The sequence below is a fragment of the Pungitius pungitius genome, chromosome 6, assembly GCF_949316345.1.
Source record: "Pungitius pungitius chromosome 6, fPunPun2.1, whole genome shotgun sequence".
Taxonomy (NCBI): domain Eukaryota; kingdom Metazoa; phylum Chordata; class Actinopteri; order Perciformes; family Gasterosteidae; genus Pungitius; species Pungitius pungitius.
This window is the reverse complement of record NC_084905.1, coordinates 5,489,642-5,512,837: the sequence shown is the minus strand read 5'-3', so window position 1 is coordinate 5,512,837 and position 23,196 is coordinate 5,489,642. Positions and strand designations below refer to the sequence as shown.

Here is a 23,196-nt window from a genome sequence, read left to right as displayed (position 1 = left end):
GTGGTTTTCATGAGTGTCTGACTGGTGTAGACTGGTGTCTGAGTAGCTGAGGAGTTTTTTTTTTACCAGTTTTACCAGAGCAGTATGATGCCTCGGGTGTTAATCCGCTGGATTTCTGTTAAACATTCTGCATCACTGACTGAGTGTCAAGTGTGGCAGGGCAAATAATAAATGTCCTTTTTTTGTGTTTATGTAGAATAAGTCACTTTTTCACACGTACAATTTCTAGATATATCTACCATTTGTTTACCCTAAGTAGTGTAGGATTTAAAAAAATAAATTGACGTCCAGTAAATGTACAAAATACAACCATGATTCTGGAGATATGGATTCAATAAAGTAAAGGGAATGTTGTAAAACCACTGTAATTCTGAAACTAATCTAATAGAATAATACCAATGTACAGTTATGATGACCCAAACACACCTTTTTATTTAATGTGAAACACAAATGCTCTTTTTTTTGTTCTCCGCGGCCGCGTGGTTTACAGCTGTGACGTAGGCCGGCGTGTAAGTCGGCGTGTTTCCGTCACGCCTCAGCCGCCATCGGCAGCTTCAGCCTCCCTCCGCCGTCCAGCCACGGCAGCAGTTGAGTTATGGCGGCGGTCCCGCTTCTCTCCGGGACCGACATCAGGCGCCGGTCCGTGGCGGAGGAGGACCCGAACGGGAACGGGCACGCCCGGTAGGGGGCCGGCTCTCCCGGTGAGGACGAACAGCGGAGGCCTCGAAGCCACGTAAACGAGGATGCTCAGTTTGTGGCTACGGGCTCGCCATTCATCACATGCAGGCTACGTTATGTGTGCAGTCCCCATCCACAAGGCCCACGTGTATCAGTCACATATATGTGAACACATGTTCACGGATGCCACACTATGTATGAATGACACACACGGACCGGAAATGCAATAGTATTTGCCTTTTGCTCACAGTGGTCCTCCACAAGGACCTTTACCGAGGTCTCTGCACATTTAGGCCTGTCCCTTGAGACCCTACACACCTAGAAACACAAAGTACAACTTCATGTGCTGGCTTTAGACTTCGACCTTTAGATACTACAAAGACAGCTACGGCTCAGCGTGGAGGCTGACCTGCCACATCTGTGTCCCGGCTGAGGACCTCTGTTGCACTCATGTCATTCCCCCTGAGTTGTGGGTCAAAGCAAAGTTTTCATCACATAAGGCTGCTCACTCTGTCAAAGCTGTTGCATAACGTCCGCGTCTCCTCTGAAGTAGGAATGTTTTCATGTTGCACGGAGGCACTAATAAACAATTCATAATGGGAAATGCAGGATCCAGTGTTTTTGGAGCTTCGGCTTTAGTGGGAAATACAAGTCAGGCTGTCTCAGGCTTGGCTGCACCCGGCAGAACCATAACGACGTGCCCAACGTGCCCCTTTTGACATTTGGAAAACCCATTGGGTCACGCATGTTTGGAAATGGCCCCGTCTGCAGCGAAGCCCCGCGGGTAAAGGCCTTTACTCCTACAGCATCCACGGCTACTTTGATTCAGATGCAAGATAAGTTGTCTCCCCTAGCGAGGAGAGACGCTTCGTCCCGGGACAAAATCAATGTCTGCAAACACAGTTTACAGCAGTAATCCTCAAATCCATTCCTTAGGGTTCGGGAGTGTTGGAGGTTTTCTTCCCCCCCCCCACGCTAGTTGAAATTCACCTGGCATCCCACTGGCATTAAGTGTGTTATTGGGGGTCTAGAATAAAAAATAAAAAAGTAACATATCTTTTGTCATATTGGCTTTTATTAAGGAAGTACACCGTCATTCCCCCGGTCACTCTGTGCTGCCACTCGACGTCAGCTCAACTCTACTTGGTGACTGGCTGTCAATCAAACGTGGGCTCAAAAAAAAAAAGGGAGAGAGTGAGAGGAACATTTAACCGAGCAGATGAATTAAGCCATTTCCTCGCCCGGAGCTCCGTTGGTTCCAGCGCAGAGTAAAACCTGCCGCACCAGTTGTGCGTCAAGCTGGACTGTGCCGCCGTTTGCCCGACCATCTGCCCCGCGTCTCACTTCGCTGAGCATTTTAATTGCCTCTAGACGGACCACTTTGGCCACTTGTTAGCTCGCTCCCAGAAATAGAAAGGATGATCGGGGGGGGAAAGACAGGCTTTCGGCGCCACGAGCACCTCCTTGTGAGGTCCCCACACGTGTCGCGTGGTTCCCGACTGCAGTCACGCTGGGAAGGGTCTCGAGATTTCGCTGGGAAATGAAGACTTTTTAAAACTGGTGTCGCAGAACAAAACCCTCACTTCAGTGGGAGCTGGCCAGACAGGTGGTCCTATTTTTAGAGCAAAGGAGTGACCTTTGCCATTGGATGTGCTTTGTTATTCCGTGCTTTTACATTAGAAAGTTAACTTATCTCCATTCTGCTTCTCTTCTACTGCCAGGTAACGCGAACATTCCCCATTCACACACACACACACACACACACACACACACACACACACACACACACAGCTTCATGTGTTGGCACATCACCCACTGTTTTTTTTTGTGTGTGTTCATTTATCCACAGATCACAGCCGCGGCTAAAAGTATCAGTAACAGTATTTAGAGATGGAAACATTCTTAACAACTCATCACTTTGTCGGCGATCAGTGTTGAGCCCAAGTTACAGATGAAATACATAACGTTGATATCAAACTATTACTGAACGATATAATTGCCTTCAGCCAAATGATCACATGGGACCACACTGGTCCCATAATTAGATGTCCTGAAATTCAATTCAAACTCAGCAGGCTGCGCTAAAGTGAAGAGCTAATTAACATCACACGTCATTTACTATAAAATACAAGAGCAGGATGAAGAGCAGGCAGGGTTTGATGAACAAAATCAATTTACACGCGTAGTTTTCCGAACGTTGTGTGAAATGTAGCACGAGTACATTGGAGGGCAATCACCTGCGTCTGGCCTGTTGAACAACGAATCACAAGAAATGAGGATCACGTGATCCTGCTGAAATCCTTTCCCCTCTGAACCCTCGTGGCATCGTTTAGATGGTTTGGTTTGCTCAGATGTCTCCATGTAAAAAGTCCCTCGGCTACAATGTCTAACGGGACCAGAAGGTCCATGTGAGATGGTCTTTGTTTACATTTGAATCAGTTGGGCTTGTGTTTATTGTGTGAATGGCCACCGTTTTACAAATTGTTTTAAATGAACTGTTTGTATTTTGATATTTCTATAGCAGTTTTATAGTTGTTTTACAGTTTCATTAACATTCTAAATCTAGTTCAAGTTTAGCTCATTTGACGACACATGGAGAGTTTGGATGGTGTTTGCTGGATTTACAAATACATAGTAAATATTGAAATAATATAATGGAATCGGTTGGAGGCTTCAGTGATGCAGAAATGCTGCTCAGATGCAGATTACCAACATGGACAGACATACTTTTAGTAACATGGCACATGTAGTTTAGATCAGTGTTTCTCAACTGGTGGGTCGCGGACCCGTTTGTAGTGGGTCGCGGGGCTTTGCATGAAAAAAAAAAAAAAAAAATTCATCCTGTGATTTTATTTTGAAGGGACTTGCAGCGGAGTTTGCGCGGCAATTAGAACGCGGAAGCACAACCCACCCCCCTTCGACACCGCCAGCGCAACCCCCCCCCCCCCCCCGTATGTAAACGTGTACCTTTTGTGTTGTTTTCTCGTTCCAGCAGGTAAATTTCCAGATGACTTCTAAGCTTTCCTCATTCCAGCCGAGGCGCCCAGCGGGCAGCGAGTGGGAGACGCTAACAATGCTGCCGACGCGCTTCTACGGAAGAAAAAAAAACTTAAAAGCAGAAATGTTCCCCACATGCTGACAAGTGTCTGTTGAAGGCGAAAAAATAAGCAGCTATGATTCAAAATGTCAAAGTGTCCATTTAAGACAGCGCCACGCTGTTATGTGCTTAGTTGTTTGGGTCCGGTCCGGCGCTGGTAGGAGGTAAATCTAAATAGCCGCTTGGCTTGTTAGAGTTTGGAGAAGTTAGATGAGGCGTTGGCGACGCTCCACAGAGCCAAACATGTGCTCATTACGGCAGAGCTCGGATGGACAAACAGCTGGAGGCATCTCCCTCTTTCTGCGTGTCTCTGACCCACTCCCTCATCACCCCCCCCCCCCCCCCCCCCCTCTCTCCCCTCGGCCCTCCCATCTGTCTGAAGTGTCACGGTCCACTGAAAGCTTCTCCCCTCTCTTTCTCCTTCTCCTCCGTTCTTCTCTCCTCCCCTAACCTCCCTCTCCTCACCTCCATCTTGTCTCCTCGTCTCTCCTCTCCTTTCTCCTCTCCCCTTTACATTACTATTGTCATTTAGCTGACACTTTTATTCTCTCTCTCCTCTTCCTGTCTCCTCTCTCTCTCTCACCTGCCTTTTGTTTTTAATTTCAGACTTTCTTTGTGGTAGTTCCTTCAGGGGCCGCCCCCTGATTTTGGTAAGGGAAAACACTGATTCATAAGAAGAAAAGGTACTTTACATACACAATAAAAACCCTTTGGGAAAAAAACAAACAGTAACTGTCGGATTATAAGTTTGCAGCCGTCATCAGCTTCCCATTAAGTGCATACAAGCTCAATTTATTTTCTCTACACGTCTTCATGTACTTGTTTTTTTTCATTAAGTGAAACTTAAACCATATGATTCAGATTTTTCATATTCTGCAACATGCTTCTAATCCTAATATGCAGACAGCTGCAGCGCGTAACAAGAATGGATTAGAAGATCTGCTCGTAGTATTAACGTCAGTTCTGCAGAAAACTGGAGGGTCTCCACTAGTTTGTCTGGTGGAGGCCTGACGCTTTAACACGCACCTCTTGCCTGTCACATCGGACACGTTCACACACATGGACACACAAGCGCACACGCACACACACACACACACACACACACACAACCAGGCTCCCTGAACAGCTGACCCCAGGGTCATGAAGGTCGCGGGTTCAGAAACCATTTGAGCATGTGTGTCACATGGACTGCACTTGGCTCTGACCTCTGTGTGTGTTCATGTGACCTCAGCGTGCGCACGAGCAGAGAGAGCACACTCAGCTCAGTCACAAGATGAATCCACGCCACACAGTTACTGTGTGTGTGTGTGTGTGTGTATTTTACTGACCTGGTTGGCCTATTATTGAGGACTAGAATGAGAAGAATGAACACGTAGTCGACTTCTTCTCACGTCTCCCTTCTGTGAACAAAGCTTCTAGTTTCCTCGAGAATCTTTGTCAAATAACCAATCATGTGTTGATCGCTCATAAGACTCGTTAGAATTTGATTACTGTGCGAACGTGCACAAGGAAATACCCTCCAGGTCGTTGGACTGACAGATTTCCCTCAATTGTTGAACATGATAAATGATTTTACATCCAGCCACGCAACAGGGAGATGACACAGCACTCTTGCTTTTACACACACACACACACACACACACACACGTGTTGAGGTTAGTCGATGTAGACGTCCACATTCTTGGAAATGTCAAACAACGTTGGAACTGAAGCTCCCTTTATTCTCATAAAGAGGGTTTGGCCTTTATCGGTTCTGCTCCACCATCCTGAGCTGAGCCGACGTGTCTGATCTCAGACTTTAATGAACCGTGTGGAACTCTGAAGGCACGGCCTGCTTCCAGCGGATGTGTTTAGCCCAAATAGATGGAAAGGATTTAAATCTTGTGGTCCGCACAAAGCACAAAGACACATAAAAGATGTATGTACACACATTAACCACACACACACACACACACACACACACACACACACACACACACACACAGTGCAGTTATGGCTCTAGGCGAGCCTCCTAGGCAGGTTTCTACTGTTGACCTTGACCAACACAAGAGAGGAGCTGGAATAGTCTGAGTTTTCACAGATGAGCTGTGTGTGTGTGTGTGTGTGTGTGTGTGTGTAATTATCCTTATGAGGGCCGCAGATGAATATGGTGGTAGCATAAAGCCCAGGAGATGAGGTGATGGCATACAGCACACACACTCGCACACAAAGGAGCACACAAACGATGCGATCTGTCCATCCCTTTTTTTTTTTATTGTCTCCACAGGGGAGGGAGGCTGGAGCAAGGCCCACTTCCACTGGCTCTCATGTGGGTTAAACCATGTTTGTGTGTGTTATTGTGTCTAGATGTATGCATCTGTTTTGACTACGTGTGTGTGTGTATGTGTGCGCGCTCCATTGTGTCGGTATGCTGTTATAGAATCTCATTTGTTACATTCCTCTCTTTGTTGCTGTTGAATCTACAGGGTAATGGATTTATTAAGTTTATCTGGCACGATTGTGTGCTTTCACATCCAAAGACGTGTGTGTGTGTGCATATGTGTGTGTCTGTCGTGTCGTCATCTGTGGTATGTCTATGTTGGTTTTGTGTGTATCTGTGTGCCAATGAGTGTGTGTTTGTTTGTACCCCTGTGTTATGTATCATTATTGTGTGTGTGTGTGTGTGTGTGTGTGTGTGTGTGTCCCAGGTTCTGTGGTCCGCAGAGATCCGATGAAAGGAAAGCGGCCTGTGACTGATCCACTCCTGAACAGGGGAATTACCCCCCAACCCCCCCACGCTCTCTCTCCCTCACCCTCTCTGTGGCTCTCTACCTCTCTCTCTCACCCCATCTTCCCCTGTTACTGTCTTTCTCGCTGTGTCTCTGTCCCTCGTTGCCTGCCGTCTCCCCCTCTTTCATTCTCCTCCTCTCTGAGCATGTGACCCACTTTTACCACCCACATCTCTCTCTCTCTCTCTCTCTCTCCCTCCCTCCCTCTCCCGAGTCCCATCTGAAGACGGGCCTACAGAGAGCAAACCAGGGGACGCAGAAAGAGAGACGGAGAACAAAAAGATTGGTGGAGCTGTCTGCATTCTGTTCGTACATCACCCTCTGTGAGTTGGTGCCTAATGTGATAGCAATCGCTACATGAGTCTGAATAAGTGTTTTCAAACACAGTTTATCTCAGGGACAAGTGAGAAGAAAAGACACTTAAAGGCCCTGTTGGTTGTTTATTTTCAATTATGACCACTCGATCGGTCTGAATTCAATCAAAACGGATTTATCTCAAATCTTCGATGATCATGTCATTATTTGTGAAAGAGTTGAAAAGGACAAGGCTTCAACTCCAAATCACATGCTCTCATTTATGCTTTTTGTACTCACTGAAGCTGCCCTTATGTACTATTGCTGCAGTTGGCATTCATTTGGGACATACTACTTAGTCATAACATGCCACCTTGAACTTTTATAGCCGCATCACAGAGGATTGTGTGTCTGAAGAACTTGCTTCCATGTAGCAAAGAAGTACTACAGTTCAATTTTTGCAGATTTTCAGAAGGTAGGAAAATAGATCTGTCTTTGCTCCGGTTTGGGCCAAATGGAGCGGAAAGAACACACAGTTTAAAGGCCTCACTCGGCTATTCCTTTTTTTTTTTTCAACAAGCATCAAAGTAAAAAAAAGGTGGTCTGTGTGTGTGAAGTGAACTGATATCTCACTGTTCAACACAGGTTTGTTTAACCTTTGTCTTTAGAGCAGATCAGATGTTTGTGTACCATGTGTGCTCATTTTTTGCATTTACTTGCATCTGTCAATCAATCCAGATTTCTGTAGGCGGACATTTCTCATAGTCCATGTATGTATTTTCTTCCTTTGTCTGACACACGGCGCAGAGAGGTAGAAGTTCACTTCCTGTCTCCTGCTCTCCATTAGTCTATTAGCATTCAGGAAGTGTTGCCCGCCTGCTGCCCGCCACTCATTCCCCAGACAGCGAATCAACCGGCGTTGATTAATTTCAGCCTATTAGCACCCCTCGCTCTCCTCCCCTGCCTCCGCCCAGGTTAAATCCCCACGCACACGCGCGCGTGCGCGCTCACAGGCGTGGGATGCTGTTGGGTGAGCGATGGCAGAAGGGTTGCCAGGGAGCCAGTTGTTGTCAGAATGATATTAATGAGTCCGCTGCTCTGGCCCTACGAGTGTGATAAGCTGTGTGTGTGTGTGTGTGTGTGTGTGTGTGTGTGTATCTCAGTCTGTTTATGTTAGCGTGGGTCTAAGGATTAAATTTTGTGGGTTGTGTGCCAAGTGAAGCCAGGTCAGGTGTGTGTGTGTGTGTAAGTGTGTCTGTTCAAACATGCTGACATATGTCCTTCCATACATACACGCTTGCAGAGGCTGTTTGTGTGTGTCTCTGTAGCTGTGTGTGATATCCAGTAATGCCATGGCCTGAGGGACAAGGGCTTGTGTGTGTGTGTGTGTGTGTGTGTGTGTGTGTGTGTGTGCTCGCTCTGCGGAGGCCTGTCCTAGTTTCCTTCCCCTCACCGGGGAGCCGGAGGATCCAAGGACTGACGCACATCACCTGACAGCCGCCCCAGCGCTCCACGGCCGTGCACCACGCCTGTGTGTGTACGTGTGTGTGTGTGTGTGTGCGTGACGGAGATGGAGTGTCTGTATTTGTGTATGTGTCAGAGGATGAGTGTAAGAATGTGATGGGAAATCCATCAGTTGGAGCAGCGTTATGTGTGTGTGTGTGTGTGTGTGTAGATGCCGTGAGGAACGCTGGAGAGAGTGAATTTTGGTGTAGGGTTCCCCTGAGCGGTGTGTGTGTGTTGTAAATTGTGTCACATGGAGCTCGGAGACAGTTGCGCTCCACTTAACCCCGATGTGTTTGGACTGAAAACACAATAGCAAGCACCACAAGGTGGTTCCACTGGATCATGTCGTTTTGACGTGCGTTTCCCTGAAATGGGGGAGAATTGGTCGAGCAGCATGTTGTGAGTCTCCCGTTTCCTCTGCGTGACCTTTCTTGGGAAACCTGTGACCTTACCTTACGTCCACGGTGGCATCCTGCTTTTACAGCTGGAATCCATATAGTGATTCTATTGATCGGTAGTTGTCTCCCCTTCTGTCTGTCAAAACATGGTCGGGTCATATTAAGGGAGGGTCACGGGTGTCTCTCTACGCCATCTGTTTCCTACTGACATTCCTTTTGCAGGGAGGGGGGGGGGGGTGGTATAAAAGCTCCTGTTCTTTGTCACATCTTCCTGCTCCTCGGAGGGAAAAGGGACTCTGTCCCATTTCAGCTGAATTGAGTCATTTGACTTCTGTCTGTATTTAGGGCTTTTGTTAATGATTCCTGTATTATAGTTAGTAATAAATACTTAGTCACAATGCGAATTCAAGATATTTTTGATTTCTCACAAGGGCTTAATCAACACTTCTAACGCTGAACGCAGCTTTTAGCTTTTTGTTGTGTAGACGTGTACCTACTACCTTCCATGTTTCTTAGGAAATCTGGTAGGTTTTCACAGCTCAGGTCTGATGACTACTAACGCGCTCCTTCACTCTGCCACATCAAACTGTTCTTTTTTTGAATTGCATCAACTTCTTGTTACTGTCGATTCACCTCAAAGTCTCCGTACCTTTTCCTTTTGGTCCATGACATGATTCGGCGTACAGCTGGTTGTTATCATCTCGACGGAGCATCTCTATAGACAATGCACTCCTCCACATAAGATGTAGTCCATGTTTTGAAATGGTCTGTTTTGTTGCGAGTCAGAATCACCACCAGTCCAGCTACAAGCAGCAGCTGAAGCAGCTGAGCTCATCGAGGAGCTGAACTTCTGGCTCCACTTGAATGAGCCGTCTGTCTCTCTACAACTTTGATTCCGTTTATTTTTAGGAGGTGAAGGGTCACATTTGATCATCCTTAAAATATCCATAATCACATATTTTAAATCTCCCGTGACCACTTCAATCCTTACCTTGTGAGAGGCTGATAGCATATTCATAGTCTCACAGGTCTATAGGCGCACACGCTCACAGGCCGGTGTGCTTTATTAAAAAAAAAAACCTGTCATGAATATCTTATAGGCTACTAATGCTGTGTGATACGTCGGGATCTGAAGACATTAAAGTTTTAAAAGCACATTTGACTAAAAAGAGAGATTAGGAGAAGGGTGATAGGAGGCAAAGAACTAAAGAAAGTGACTAAGAAATAGTACAGTGTCATCTCATATTTGTATGTTCCATCATTTATTTCTGCAAGTTGGTGATAAAATCTATTATTTCTATTCTGTTAAATTTTTTGCAGTTGGAAAAACGTTGCTCCGCTACCATATCCGATGAGGTATGTGTGTGTGTGTGTGTGTTTTCAATAATTCAGTGTCTCTAATCTTTGAGGTACTGCAGCTGGACGAGTTTGACCCTGCCATCTCTCTCCCTGATAATATCGCTGATCAGCCAGTTTACCGTATGAGTATTTTGCCACCACGTCCTCTGTCCTTTAGTTAATACTGCTGACCTTTGAGTTCGCCCATGTGTCTGCCGAGACCGACCTCCCACCTGAAACAGCCTGTGTGCGTGTGTGTGTGTGTGTGTGTGTTTGCCCGTGTGGGCTTGGTGCTGCGTCAGCGTTGGTGTTTCACATATGAGAGGTCGTGATCCCGCCGCCTGGAGTACACTTGTCTTCATCTGACTGATTACATATTAACACGCTGGACGCACGCACACACGCACACACACACACATTCATTGTTGGGCAAATGGTCCTTTGACCCTCAGTAAGGAGTGAGTTGTTCCCCCTCGGGCTGCAGGGACCTCGACCAGTTCATTAATGCGACACACTTGAACCGAAACACCCCAACTTTGTCCCCACATCCTCCAGCCTCCTCTCTGCGAGAACCACCACACTTTACCGGACAAAGGAATCATTTGATGACAGTTTGATATGTAAAATGCCTTTTGTGTTTGTCTTTCCTTGGAATTTTTATGTATGAAAAATAACTCTTCCTTCCTTGTTCTTTGTGTTGTCAGGTAAGCGTCTCCAGGAGTGTGTATGTGTGTGTGTGATGCTGTGCCTCTTCCTTTTCCTCATCAACCTGTCCTTCCTCCTCCTGCACTTATCCACCGTTCACATCTACAAGATCATCCAACGGCAAAAAGAGGGGCGAGAAATCTCTCACCACATCTCTCATCACAACACATGTATTCTTTTGGTTTAAATATATGTGGAAAATGGGTTTTCAAAATAAACCACTGCACCTTTGTGAAGTTGTAAAGCGGCACTTTGCATCAGGGATGGTGCACTGGGGGACAGAAAACTGGGGATCGGTGGACATTCCTGTTATAGGAAGGTGAGTACACATGTATGCATATATATATATATATATATATATATAGGCTGCATTAAACAGCTTTGAGTCAATAGCCGATAATTAAGCACCCTACAAAGTAAAGCGCCATGTTCCTCCCTTCCCCCCTGAAGTCATTATTATTACTACGCCACAACTGAACTGGTCTCTATTTGTCCTCCTTGTTTTTATTAATTAATGCTGATGCTAATGTTGTGCAAGGAGTACCTTTATTTAATGATTAAATTAAGATTTTTCAATACATTTTTAATCTTATAAAACATGTGCAATGCAAATTAATTTGTTGGCCTGCGCACAGATAATCTTTGATTTAAAATGCTCGGAAAGGGAGCATCGAATTTAAATACAAGCTACAGTTTAACGGCTTGTTTCTTCGCTGTGTGTTGAAATAACTTGATTTTGTTACTGGTATTTGCTCTTCAAACAATCATTGTCCGTCTCACGTTGGACCTTATACTTATCAGCATACAGTGACAGAAGACATGGCGGGTGTGAAGGTGGAGGCAAGTACTTCTCACTTTAAAACACATCACTTACGTTAATGCATACAGACGTTTAGCCCCATTTCCCATAGCCAATTAAATGAAAAGGTCACCCTCGTTCGGCCAATTAAAATCTATGGGATCAGGTGCCGCGTTCGGATTGGTTCACAAAAACTTTGTTTTGACTGAGTGGCTGTGTATTTCTTTTATTTATGAAATATTCATTGATAAAAAATGCGTGGAAAAGTTTGACGTCATGTCTGTTTTGAGACGTTATAGCAGTAGTTTCATTTTTGCTGCACCCGTGTTGACGTTGTTTGATCAATGATGTAACATTCTTCACTGTTTGATCAAAATTGATGCAAACTGTTGCATTATCCACACTACAATTTACATTTTACAAATTGCAATTTTGGAGATGCTACAGTGATTACAGTGTTGCCTGTTTATCTTTTTGGTTGTGTGTCCTACAGCTGATTCACATGTGACTAATATTATACAAAGTCTTTATTGGCCCAGACATTTATGATGTTTTGTTATGTAACCCACTTAAATAAGTCACTGGCAACCAATCTAGGGTGTACCTCCGTCTCGATGGATGGTTTATGAGCAGGTTGCACGGCACAATCCTGAAGAGCACTTGGCTGTTACCTGACATTGGTGGAAAATTTGCTAAAGATTCGTCAAAACATTTGCAAAAAGGTTGTTTCAGCCTATTAAGAACGTCTCCGGTTACAAATGTAACCTTAGTTCCCTGAAGGGAACGAGACGCTGTGGGAACGCTGTGGGAACGCCCCTGCGTGACCGCGTCATGAAGCACGTGTGAAATCGAACCAATGGCGAGCTGGTTTGTCATAGGCGGGCGACACCAGGACCAGGAAGCTATAAAGGGACCCTAAGGGCAGGACCATTTATCTCTGAACGGCCGAATCAAGTGCCACGGGCAAGCCGGGAGTATGGCATAGACACGCAGCGTCTCGTTCCCTTCAGGGAACTAAGGTTACATTCGTAACTGGAGACTTTCCCTCTCAGGGAACCCGAGCTGCGTGGAAACGCTGTGGGAACGCCAATACCCACTCCGCCATATGAGCAAGTGACCGTAGTGTGAAGTCAGTGTGCACACTCAGACGAGAGCACCTGCGGTCCAGGCGTGGAGTTAAGGTCTAGACGATAAAACCTCACGAACGTGTGGGGAGAGGAACAGCCTGCCGCCATACAAGCGTTGTGCAGCGATGCTTTTCCCGACAAAAGGGCTTCAGAAGCCGCCATACCCCTGGTAGAATGGGCCCGGACAGCCAAAGGTGCGGACTAACCGGCCGATTCGTAAGCAAGTGAGATGGCCTCAACCACCCACTTGCTCATCCTCTGCTTAGACACCCAGTATTGGGTGGCCCGAAGCACACGAACAACTGTTTGGAGCGCCTATACAGGGCGGTCCTGCGGACGTAGGAGTCTAAGGCCCTATCTGGGCAGAGGAGGTTGAGCTTCACCTGGTCCAACGTCAGGGACGGAGGAGGACAGAACGCCTGCAGCACAATAGCAAATTCCAGCTCGAGTTCCCTGAGAGGGATCCCAACCTTCAACAATATTTATAGAATGTGTGTTCCTTTAATATAATCCTACACGTTTGTTTTTACTCTTTCACTGCAAACATGAACCTTGAATGGCAACTGTGATCCAACATAAACATAATATAGTACAAGTATTTATAGGGGGGTAATTCACATCTTAAAAGCAGTTTGTAAAGGAGGCCCGGACCTTAATTTCTGCACAACTTAATAATGAATTGTATTTTGTATTAAACTATTATCCTCACAGGGGGCTGTTTGTTGTTGGGGCTTTGAAATCATCTTACTTCGTGGCATTTATCTGGCACATTATTGACAGCCTTAATTAATTTAAATGATTACTAATCATGGTCATCGTGGTATCAAATCCCTCTGTCTGTGTGTATTTAGCTTCCTTTGTTTTATTTTATTTTACACGCATTATACCTTTAGTAGACTCTAAAAGAACAATTTCTGTTGTCTGTTAATCTGTTTTTTGTATTTGTTTACTGAAGGCACTGTGGTTTGATGTTTATTTACTGTGGCATTTGTGCGGTCTGCGGCAGTTACTTGGACCAAAAGCTCTGCGGCAGCCACACATTTGCATGGTGTGTCGGACACTGTAGGAGACCTAAAGAGAAGGATGGCAATACGCTGGGGCAAAATAGGGAACTGGCGTACTTGTGAGAGTGTGCATTTGTGAGTCTGACATTAAGCAGGCGTGTGCTCTCGGTTAATGTTAGTTTGAATATCAAAGAGGAGCATGACAAAGAACCCCCGAGGCTAACAGTGGCGGCAGTGACAAGCGCAGAGGAAACAATTGAAGTTGTCTCTTGTTTGTTCAGGTTTTCACGTTCATTGTGGCTGTGTATACATCATGTACGCATGATTTTTCTTCCACCGTTCATTCGCATTGCTTAGTCGTCTTTTAAAGGAGTTGCTCTAATTGCACCAACATGTTGAGCCATTAATGCTGACACAACACACTTTTTCTGCACATTGTCTGTCTCTCAAAGTGTGGTCTCCGCTATCTGAGGGGCCATTTTTAGCAGCAAGGTCACAGAAGGGATATGTGGTTCGTTCAATTTGTACTAGCATCGGCACATAAAAATGTGTGGATGGAGGAATAAAATGAAAATAAATATAAATGTAAAATATAAAGATGCAAAAACACAACCTGCTGATGGTCAGATTGACGTCATTTGAGATAAATGGTGTTTGTCACCCATGAGCACCTTTACCTGGAAGGTGAAGTAGCTCTGCCTCGGAGCGATGCTCTACATAAAACTCTCCCATCCTGCACGATGCTAACAGCCTTCTTCCACAACGGTACAACAGTGATTTGCTTTGATTTAAATCCATAAAAGCCTTTTTACTCCCCAGTGCTAAAACTGCACCACTTTCTTTAAAAGTGCCCTACTTTCTCCCTGTGGTGTTTCCGAACTATTCCTCAGTGAAGCTCTGGGATGTGCTGTGTTTTTTGTCGTCGTCATGTCGCTGAGCTTTAATTGACTCAACAAGGATTTAGCAGTCCTCTAATGACGCCGCGTTGAGGACAAAGTCACGCTCATTAGTTCCCAATGATGCTCAATTCACAGTGAAATTTGCCAGATGTGCTTACAGTTTAGGGATACTGTTTGAAGATCTGTCCTTTTCTGCCTGTGTCTCTTCTGTAATACTCTAAAAGCTTTGGTACCTTGCTCCCTTTCTGTCTTTTTTTTACCCATCTCTAAAAAACATGTCTTCTATGATAATAAAATCTAATGAGGACCAGCAAAGCGTTGAAATAGATGTAATTCAATTATTTAAGACCCCTATAAGAGACCATCAAGGAAAACAAGGAGAGATGGAGGAATGCGGTAAAAAGAGAAACCAACAAAACGTCAGATAAAAATAGGGTATAAAGGTCGGACGGACACCACCTAAAAGACAAGTGGGTGGAAGGGCGTGTCCGTCCGAGCAGTGGGACGGCGCGGGCCGCTGGGCCGGTGGCCGGTGTCAGCCGGTGATTAACGGACGCCGTGCGGCGCGGGCCGTTAAACGGTGTGGGATTAGAGGGCACGTGGCGACCGGGAGCCCGCCGGTGACTGGGAGCGCTGCCGCCGCCCCGCTCCGCACGACCTCCGCGGCTTAGCGGGCCTTTCATCTGGGCCAGGGCTGCGGCGAGAGGAAGGCGTGGGGGGGGGGGGGGGGGGGGGGTGGGGGGGGGACGGAAGGCGGCTACATAATTGTGGAGATATCAGCGGATGGTTTGACTTTCGCTGATGGCCGCGTGTGATTGGCTCGAAGCGCGCGAGCCACGCGACAATAATGAGTTGTCATGCTGATGCTCCCACGGACACACGCGCACGCTGCAGAAAGCCAGATGCAAACATACCTTTTTTTTGTTGCTTTTACCACAGAGGGAAATAAATTACCTTCATCCTGTGTGTCTGTCTGTGCGCGTGCGTGTCTCTTTTTGTCCTCTTTTGTGCTTCTGAGATTGAGATTCGGTCTTTCATTTGAGACCCCCGTGCTCTCACAGACAGGTGCCTGCCGCTGTGCAGGGCAGGTGTGTGTGTATGTGTGTGTGTGTGTGTGTTTGAAGCTCACATTTTTTGAGGCTTTGTGCAGCGTTCATGGGTCATTTATGCACATGGGTGTTTTTTGCGCGGGCTTACTGCTGTTCCACGGTTTATTAGGATGCTGGATATGAGCTTTGGGGTTATGCAGGCTGCTGCCCACCACTGAGCCGTGTGTGTGTGTGTGTGTGTGTGTGTGTGTGTGTGTGTGTGTGTGTGTGTGTGTGTGTATTTGATCTGCATTTGCGTTAACACTCAACAATGCTTTCCAGTTTTTTATTGTGATAAAGTGAACTCTTGTTATTTATCGCATCACTTCTATTTGGGGAAAATAAATATTTGTGTATTTCGGTACCCAAAGCCATTGGCATTTGTTTAAGTAGAAGGCCTTTTATTTTAAATTCCGTCTTTGTAGATTTTAACATTATTTGTATTCTGATCATTTCAGCCATATAAACATATAGGAAGTAAGATGCCTTTGATTTAAAAATAAAGCATTGCAGTCACAGAAAGGACTAGTGTATTATAGTATTTATACAGTTCTCTTTTTTGTTTCTCAGCCTTTGGAATAATATATTTTTTCAATTAACTGTGCATTTGTTATTATTGAATACAGGAGTGACATTTCTGTGCTCTCCATTTTAATTTAGCAAAGTCAATGTAAACTGCTGTGGCTCTAAAAATCTCCCCTCTAAATTAAAATATATTATATAACCTGCTTGTGACACTGGAGGAAATAATAGTATCATTTTAAACTTTTTCTCTCTCTCTGCAGGCCTTTATTTGTCCCTTTAGGGAGCACCACATCCATCCCACAGCAATCACGCGCCACCACTTCATTGAAACCAATGGCGACAACTGTATGATCCCCATCCTGCCACTGGCACACATGGCCTACAAGTTCCTCACATATACACCAGGTAGCATCCTAACAGGTACACACACACAATATTCCCCATTAATGGCATGTAGCACGGATCTAGTTCATTGCATACGTGCCCTTTTTTGTATCCTGTGTGAAACTTTGTGTCATACACATTTCTATTACCGGTTAGTGAGAAACTTGGGGGTTTAACACCGGCAATTTTGAGCTCTCCAGCAAAGTCTCACCTGATCTGCAACGGAGGAGTGGGAATCGCAAGTGCAGCAGCAACATGGGTGAGACACCCCCCCCCCCCCCTTCCCCACCCCTCCACCCTCCCCGATAAAACTGCTAGTCTACCTGCAGTCACGCTGCATAAAGCTGTAATGTGAATGTAAAGACTTTGGAAAGTTAGCTCTTTGGTGTCTAACAAAGCGTGGCAGTGACTCAGTGTCGCTTAGGATGCACAAAGTCTGGTTGAAGTGTGTCCACTGATTGTGGGAAAGCGGGGGCCGTTTTAGGGGTAATCATGTGCACTGACCTTATGAGTGCAGGGCAGGAGGGGGTGGGACTGGAAGAAAAAGATCAGCAGGAGAACCGCAGCAACCTCTTATTTAGGAGGAGACACCTCCACCCTCATGTCTGCACTTCAACTTGGGCAGAAAGGTCACTGATGGGTGGAGAGGAGGGGAGTTGATCTGCTAAAAAGTATCTTTAGTCTTAATTAATCAGCTGGTTATGTACTGAAAAACAGAATAATGTGCGAACAGGAAATAATGCAAACAGGCCAACTTCTAACCACTTCAACAGTAAACCCATGTCAAAATGGAAAGAATAAAAGGATCTTTATGCCATTAGAAATGGACAGAACAGGAAAAATGGAGGCTGGGGAGGAGGAGGGGGGTGTGATGGGAGGGAGTGAAGAATTTAGGAGAGCAGTAGTGAGTTTCACCTGTAGGTGACATCTACACCTGTCATGTCACACTCAGCGGGCAGTTGAGGGGTCACCAGACAGAGAAGCCGTGACATCCACACCTGCCGTGTCTGAGGCCTTAAGAAGCGGGGGGCGGGGGACGGGACGGAGCGGCGGGATGACATCTACACCTGTCATGTCAGGCTCCTCGCTGTGTCAAGCGGTCACCAGACAAAGACAGAGGCGGAGGTAGACGGGAAAGGCAGGAAGCCGCGAGGCGACATCTTCAGCTGTCATGTCTGCACTTAAACGGGGGTCAGGAGATCGCTGTTTTAACCGAAAAGAGGGAACGAGGGATGGAGATGGACACAGAGAGGACAGCTGTAAGTCATGGCGACGGAATAACAAGAGTTAGCCGTGTGAGGGAAAAGCTCCCCGAAAAAAAGCTCTAAATTCAAATCCTGTTTAAAATGCAACAAAAGTAGCTCTGTTCCAGACCGTTTACTCACATGATGATCCGAACATTGTTGCACTCAGCTGCTCCTTTGTATGTGAGCTGACATGTTTGTCACCTGTCAGCTCACATACACATTAAATGTGAGCATTGACTTCTCTAAAACCCAAACTGTTTCAAGCATTCTGCAATTATATATACATATATTATAGTATTCCTTGTTGTGTTACTTAAATACAGTAAACTAGATATGAGTGTGTGTGGTTTTGAGAATCATCAAAGCAGAATCAGCCCCAAAGATTCACAGAATGAGTTTTTGGATGTATCCTTGAAAACCGTGAAAAGACAGTATTATGCCTAGTATCATATCCAAAATCCAAGACAATATATTGTGTCACTGACTACACTGATAACTTAAAAACCAAAAGTTGTATTACTTTTTTGAGAATTCTTGGCTTTTTTGTAGGCAAAAACATTTTATTCATGAATCCTCATTCCTTTTAATCCCTGTAAAACAATTAATATTAAATACAAGAATATGCATTTGTTCCACCCCTTTGCAGATTGAAACCCTTCATTCAACTTATTTTTAAATTAAAAAAGAGATGCTCTCCAAATACAGTTCCATTGTGACTTCACATCTATTCCCAAGCCACTATCTGAACACACCTTCATCTGACTATCACATAAAAACACGGCCCACATTTAGTCCGGTCCTGTAGGAATTGATGTGTATCTCCTTTAGAGTGTGAGAGCAGGGTTGCAGAAGTTGTTTAAATATTAAAATGTGATGATTCATAGTTTTAGTTGAACATCAGTGGGCTGAGGCTGGGGCGGTAGCACTGTGATTAAAAACAGACACATACATTGATGTTTGATGACTGATCTCCATTTAGTTTCTCTAATTTTCAAAGGCATCCTGACATTCATTCTCATTTGATATGTGTCTGCTATTTTACCCTCCTCGTCCTACCTTTGTCTTGTCCTCTACTCTGCCCCTGGTCCCCATATCTCCCCCCATTCATCTTCCTGAGGCTGCCTGCAGCATCGTCTCTGTGGGAGTTCATTCTGGCCTTCTTCAATACACTAAACAGCTCGATCAATTATTCTATTAACTTTACTATCTTTCTTTATCTGTGTGTAAATGTCTGGCTGTCTGCTGCCCCCTTGAAGAGGCCTTGGCAGCGTCCTATCCCTGGGACTGCTGGGTCTTGGCCCTAGCAGTCCTCGTGAAGCTGACCAATCAGATTCAGCCGACTTTGGGCTCCCCCGCCGGGTCACGCTGCTCCAGGACTGTCACCTGGTGTTACCACGGAAACATCACCGCATCCACCACGTGTCTCCACACGAGACATATGACTGCATCACTACAGGTCAGAACTGCTGTGAAATCATTTTAATAATGTGATCAGATTATATGAACCAGGAGCAAATCCTACTAATGATTTCTAAAAAATAAAAAGGATTTAACTTGATGACTTGATTTTATTAGGATTAGTTCAGCCAGGGGTCCCCAACCACCGGGCCACTTGGTAACGGACCGCAGAGAAAGGAATTTGACTCCCTTTAAAAAAACGGATTCTTTCTTAATTACACGCGTTTGTCCCTCTTGACACATTTCCCAAGCTTTTTTTGCCATGCAAACAGAAAACTAAAAAAAACAACAACCAAAAAGTTATTCTTTCCATTTTGCGTCCATACCTTCATTACAGCATGAAGGCACTGACGGAAAGAATGATGATGATGTCCTTTTTTGATGACTTATTCATTCATTCATTGTATCTGTGTGCATGATGTGGGCATCCATTTTGGACCTTCATAATTGAGGCTGATGACTCCAGAATAATTCCCTAACAACCCTCCGCAGATTGAGACAAAATGGCAGCCAAGTACGTCTGTCTGTCGGCTTCGTATGAATAACTAAAAGAAATTGTTCTGTTTTGCGTGCGCACGTGTCTTCAGGGACACGAGGCCTCAGAAACAGATCCACATTGAGTATTCTGTGTGCATCTGGGTGAGAGGGAGGGAGAGTGAGGCGGGAGGATACACAAGGGGGACTCAGCCCGTACGTCACCCTGCGCCCCTGCGGACGACAGATGTGTGCGTGAGCAAGTCGAGAGGGGTTCTCACTGGGAAAATGTGTGTTTGCGATGCGCACACATCTGCATAGTGGAGCATCTGTGGATGCAAGTCCTTTTGACCTCCTCCCTGGGTTCTAACCTGTGAGTTTGTGTGTGTGTTGGTAGGTGGGTTGATGGCGGTCTGGCCCCTGGGGGACAGCGCAGCACCCCCCTCCCCCCCTCATCCCGCCCCTAGCCTGCCTGCCTGGGCCTTGGATTCCACTGGGGCTGGCATGGCTGCCTTTGTGTTCGCCACCGGCTGACAATCCCCATGTATATTTAATGCTAACCTGCTGTCTGTTCTAACAAATAGGACTTCACAGAAAAGGGGGGGGGGTATCGAAGGGCAGGGAAGGGGGGGAAGGGAGAGAGGAGGAGGGCGAGGAGAAGGTGGAAGTAGGGATTAGGAGGGTAAGAAGAGTGTGTGTTGGAATACGGGGAGGGTGAAATCAAACAAAACCTCTTGCTGTCTCCATGTTTTCTTGCAGAGAAGGGGTTACTAGAGGGGCACACACACACACACACATACACACACACACCCTTAGCTATTGCATGCACCCTATGCAAACACACCTTGGGTGGTATTGTGTGAGCATCAGCATCAAGGGTAGCTTTAGCACACATCGCTGATGGGGATGTCTCTATTGGCTTCTTGTGTGTGTTTGTGCATTTGTGCGCTTGTGACAACATTTATGGAACGCTTCACTTAAGATGCAAATGTGCGCTATTTTTATTGAATCTGTCGTTGGTAAAAATAGTAAAAAGATGTTTTATCTTTGTCACTGTCATATTGACGCTTGAACAGTTTGAACGTGTCTCCGTGTGTCAGAGCAGTATGTGCACAGACTGTTGTACAGCCATGCATACATGCATGTGTGCATGTAAATATACTTTGGCCTGCAGCCAAACATACATTAATGCATTTATCTACAGTGTACAGTACATTCAACATCTGTAAACTTACTGTAAAAGATCGGAAAATCTGGTAAGTGTGTGTGCACATACGACTTTGTGTGTTACTGGGGGCTAAGGACGTGTCATGGGAGGCTCTCTCCACACACAGGTCTGCATATGCTGATGAGAGTGAGGGGGGGGGGGGGTTAATGGACGGACTGAGGTGGGGTTAAAGCAGGAAGAGAAAGAATATAATAGAGGGAGGAGGACATTAAGGACAGAAGAGGGAAATGTGGGGATGAAGAGATGAAGCCATTAAACCACACAAAGAAAATGAGGGATATTTGGAGGGAAAAGGGAGGAGGGGAAAGCTGGGCGATGGTTGGTTGAAAGGAGCCCGTTTGGCCCTATGGGTGCTGCTGGAGCACCGGCCGGGGCAACAGACAAAATGAATATCCTAAATACCTGAAAAATCGCTTTAGGGCTCAGAGAATATGGACTAAACTGTCAACATCACTTTGGCTATCTGGTGTTTGCATAAAATGTATAAAACACATTTCATTACAATTCTCCCCTTTCTTTGCTTCGAATACGCCAGGCTAGCTGTTCAGATTTGTTAAACTGTTCACCACTTTGGCCCATTTCTGTCTTACTTTGTATCTCTTTCTCTGTAATCATTCCCATCCTTCTCCAACATCCCAACTCTCCTCTTCCATGTTTGTCCTGACCCTTTTCAATGTCCTCCTCTGTGTTTCCTCACATCCCAGGTTGGTGTATCCATCCCCTGGACCAGCTGGGCTTTCGGAGACGAATGGAGGAACTGATTAAACGTCTCACGGGGCACAAACCGCCATCAGATGACCTGGCGTGGGCCAAGAAGATCAACGGATAAACACGCGAACCCTTGACCAGACGGATGGACAGTTGCTAAAGAGCGAACATTCAAAGACATTGTGTTAGCAAAACAAAAAAGCGGTGTGAGGGATCTGTGTCCATGCTGGAGTCTGTAGCATAACAAGCTTAAAAGAATGAAAGCCCGCCCCAGATTATCACTCTTCGATGGTGGGGAGTCCCATCTAACGAATGATATCTGTATGTGTAGGAGGTTTCTGGAGGTTGGGCTCTCCAGGAGTGCTCTAGCTCTTGTCATCTTTTTTTTTGCCCCCCCCCCCCCTGAAAAAAAAATCAAACCATTCTTGTAACGTTCTCACAGCTCTTACAAGCAAGAATGAGAGAATTTGATGAGGCGGTTGTTAGGCTCCCCTCTTGTGCCTTCCGCATGCAAGATACGACTTCTGGGGGACAGATCTATGGAGAGAAAAAATATTTGACGAAACACTGACTGTAACTTCCATGTAGATCACTAACAGTCATAGGTCAGCCTTAATGTTGCAGATGCAGACTTACACATAAGCATCTGTTACTCACATTTATCAGAAAGACAGAATAGTCCAGGTGTAAATCTCTTACAATTTTAAGCCCAAGGGATAACCCCTGGTAAAGCAGCATCTTTTTTCTTTTTTTTGTAAATGTAAAAGGAAGGCAGACAAATTTGTCTCTTTTGATTAAACATAAAATAAAATCAACGATTTTGTCACCTTTGAACAGAGCCAGGCCAGCTCTTTTCCCATGTTTCCAGTAATTGTACTAAGCTACTTGGTGAGAGGTATCAGTCTTCCTATCTCAACAACAATATGCTTATTTCTTAAGTTGTTGGATTCTTTTTTGGGGCAGTGTTTGTTATCAAAATACAAAATCTAAGAAAAAAGTCTGGCATGAAGTGTGGATAACAGGTTGTTTATAAAGCTTGAGTTTTTTTTAACATAAAGTGTCACCGACAGAGGCACAGCCTTCATGACATCAGTGGTTTACCCTTACGACCCTTGTGCAACGCCAGCTGACCGAAATCTATTGGACGGCTGCCCCAAAGGTTATGAAATTAGTCCTTCATGAGTAGCGTTGGCTTTTCACCTCCACACTTGACGGCTTGGCAGGAAAAGCCAAGTCCATCTTCATTCTGAAACACTTTCATGATTCTGCTTGCATTCAGTTCAGACCTGCCACACTGTTTCCTTTAACACGTATTAGTTGTTTAAATTAAATTAGCTCAAAACACATATGGCCTTATAGAAAAGATGAAGAAAGCTCTCTTGCCATTCTGCGCAATGCTAACTGTCGTCCCCTGTTCGATTTGTAGTTTTTAGGCTAGAAAAAAAATAACAGCACTTTCTAAATGAAAACG

At 45.4% G+C, this 23,196-nt stretch overlaps 1 protein-coding gene and 1 non-coding gene across 2 annotated transcripts in view; both read left to right on the top strand.

Annotated features, from left to right (window-relative positions):
- Window positions 1–23,196, top strand: part of LOC119195886 (histone H2AX) — a 545,468-nt gene that overhangs the window by 157,594 nt on the left and 364,678 nt on the right. The window lies entirely within an intron of this gene.
- On the top strand, window positions 17,664–21,853 carry LOC119195901 (uncharacterized). The gene is made up of 3 exons (XR_009956614.1): window positions 17,664–17,869; window positions 19,114–19,313; window positions 21,722–21,853. It is a non-coding gene; the product is annotated as an uncharacterized LOC119195901 (transcript).